Source organism: Lissotriton helveticus, chromosome 5_1, assembly GCF_964261635.1.
Source record: "Lissotriton helveticus chromosome 5_1, aLisHel1.1, whole genome shotgun sequence".
Lineage (NCBI taxonomy): Eukaryota > Metazoa > Chordata > Amphibia > Caudata > Salamandridae > Lissotriton > Lissotriton helveticus.
In genome coordinates, this window is record NC_136065.1 from 238,878,223 (window position 1) to 238,881,640 (window position 3,418).

The window sequence follows — 3,418 nt, forward strand, 5'->3', positions numbered from 1 at the left end:
ACACCAGATGTTTTTTGTCTCAATGTTGTTTTTCCAAAATTCAAAACCAAATGTAGACATTTTTTCATAAAATCTTTCAGAATAAATCAATTTAGTATTTGTCAATATGTTTTTCATTCCTGTCTTATTTAACATTTTGAAATAAAACGTTTCTGGATCAGTGTTGTTAAACCCTGAGAAGTATGGAAATTTCTCATAAAATGCTTTCGAACTGCCTTTTGGCGGTGTTGGACAATGTTCCCATTGATTATAACTAAAAACATTTCTGGGATTAGCAGATTTATGCAAATAGTGATGACTATAATGATTAAAACAGTACATTTCTTCATAAGTTGATGAACCTTGTAAATAATCATGTTCTGTAAATTTTGCTGACATTTCTAAATCTGACATCATATTATTAATATTTTCAAAGTCCCAATCATCAGGGAAAGCACTAGGTGATACAAAGTCACTTAATGAAACCTTGAACTGGTGTGGATATTTCAAGAGTTCGACCGGGCCATAGATTTCGTAATCAGTAGCGTCCCATGCTACACCACCAGGTATAGGAATGGCTGTGATGTTCACAGACGATAGTTCTCTTTTTTCAATGTGAGAGGATCTGTGAGGCTTTAAGACAAGTTTATGTTCTGACTTGCTGTGTCCATTGTACTATATTTTCCATCAATGAATTTTCCCAAAATTAAAACCAAAATGAGCCAGAGTAGGAGGAAAAGTACACCTAACACAATCCATAATTCAATCCATGGTGAAATCAGGTATGTTTCTTTGAGTTGATGAAAGAGTTCAGTCATTTTTTCTTTGAAAGTTTTAGTTACTGATGTTTCTTCATGTTCACTTGGATCATCAGAAAAGTCATCGAAATTGATGAAGTAGCCAGATGCAGTTTTGTCAATTGTTGGAATTGCTTCCGGATTTTCATTTATCTTTGGATATGTATGTTCAGAGGCTGCATCATTGTAGATTGGTGTTTCTTGACGAACTGTTGCAATTTGGGTTTCAAGAGGCACAAGTTCCATGGCTTTGTTGCATAGTCCTTTTTTATTCACTGCAGGTTTATCAAATGTGATTAGTCTTTCAGTTTGAACCTCTTGTATTGTAGCAAGGTTTGATCTTCTGCTACTTATTGGGAGTCCACTGGGCCTACTACTTATTATTGGCCACATGATTGTGGTTTTACCAGGTCGATTGATACAACTCTGTTCTCCTTTTTACCAGCAAGAGGCGGTAGTACTACTGATTTTGTTCCGCTGACAGCTAAGACAGGTACTGCTTTTGTGTAAGAAGGCCCAAATTCCTTCTTCACCGCGATCTTTTCTCTGACTAGATCCCCAATCTTTGGAATCCAGACAGTTCTTGCTGGGACAGGTGTTTTTTCTTCAGTGGCCGCTGGCTTTATTTTTTTGTTACTTAGACTTCTTCTTGCTTCATTCAAGTCCAGTAAAACAGCCAAACGATGTTTGATATCAAAGGTTATTTGTTTTACCACTGAAGTCTGACAATCTAGATCCTGGATGATCATTCTAGTGCCGAACAAAAGTTTGTACGGAGTGATACCTCCTAGAGAATTTCTTGGCAGATTATTAAGACTACGTTGGACACTTGTTAGATGTTTGACCCACCCGTCACCCGAACCTAATACCCTCGCTGTTATAGATTGCTTTATGTCACGGTTTTTTCTCTCCACTACTGCATTTCCCTCGGGATGGAATGGACTAGAGTACCGCAATGCAATGCCCATGCTGGTCATGGCCTCCTTGTAAGCTCGAGAGCTAAATGCAGGACACTAGTCAGAATGTAGCTTGCCAATTGCGTATGTGCCGATAAAGACTCGCAAATCTTTTATAACAGTTTTGGCGTCAGCCGAGTGCTGGGGCCACATCCAAATGAATCTCGTGCAGGAATCCACTGCGACCATGATATATTTATAGTTGCCATCCCTTTGTAAGGGACCACAGTGGTCCAGGTAAACACATGCTAATGGATTATCTGAGATTAGAAGGGGCATTTGTGCTGGTCGTTTCACTGTTGATACTTTCATTCTTTGGCATATTTCACATTCTAGAACATAGTTTCTAGTCTGTTTTCTCATGCGTGGCCACCAATATCTCTGTTTTAATAATGATACTGTGGCGGAAACACCAGCATGTGCAGAAGCGAGCGGTTCATGTGCCGCTAAAATTAGTCCTAACCTGTGTTCCGTGTTTGGAATTGCTCTATCCCCCACTCCAGGGATTCGAGCAAACGGAACGGAGTTCACATCAATTACGTATATATTTCCGAGTGGATAATTTAGAGGTAACGCCGCATAGTTGCCTTCCATTGAGGCTTTTACTGCTAGTAGCGTTTCACCGTCTATCTGTTTTTTAGAACGCTTTTTTGTGGCTAAGGAAGCCGGTTTGACAGCTGCAGCTGTGGCTCTGTTAGCCAATGAATTCCCTGCAACGTGAACGCCATCACGTTGATGACTCAGTGTATGTGTCATGTGAGTCTTTTGTAGTTCTTTCTGCAAAAGAACTACTTGTTACCAAAGTTTTTTATGCTTTATTGTGGCACCTGTCTCATCTTTGTAACCATTTTTGATCCAAGTCTGCATGTCATTATTGTAAGACTGGACGCAGTAATGCGAATCGCACACTATTAGTGTGGGGAATTCGCGATCTGCATTTTCAAGCGCCATCTTTAAAGATCTTATTTCAGCTCGCTGAGCTGTACAGTTTCTGAGTGATTCAGTTTTAGTGACCATCGGTCTAAATTTACCTAAGCGCCAGCGACCTTTAACAATCGCGCATGCTGGGGGCGCTAGAGGGCGCGCAAACAGAATGGCCGCCTAACTGCGAGGCTCCTGTTCCCTGGAGCAGATATCCTACAGTTATCCTACCTTACTGGATGTTAAACAATCCCAAACTTCGATTTTTCCGCATGTCTAGTTGTGCCCCAGACTCGTTCCAAATTTGGTGGCGATCCGAGCAGAGGCGCCCAAGTACCAGGCGGAATCATTCTCCCTCGGGTGAGACGCTGGAGCCTTAGAGACGCTGGGATCGGACTGCCGGCGGCAGGAAATACCGCGGCGTATCACGAGGGGGCGGGCCCTGACCACCGGAATCTGCAGTGGGTGTCATTGCATATGCCCGTCGGGACTGGTCGGGATAGCGGAGGGCCCCCCCCCCGTTCATCGCATAGACCCGACGGTAAAGCCGAGCCTGGAACTGCTGCCTATGCCCCTTCTTCCGCGGTCCGGGAAGTGAGGGAGGCGTTCTCCGCAGCGCCTGCTGGAGGAGGTGAACAGCGCTGATGTCGGCTGGATACGCCGGAGGGCCCGGGATTAGCTGTCGCTGATAGCGCCTGCTGCCGGCAGTGAAGCAGCTTGCTGCAGACCATGTACGGAATACCGCGGTGAAAGGAGGCCCGCCGT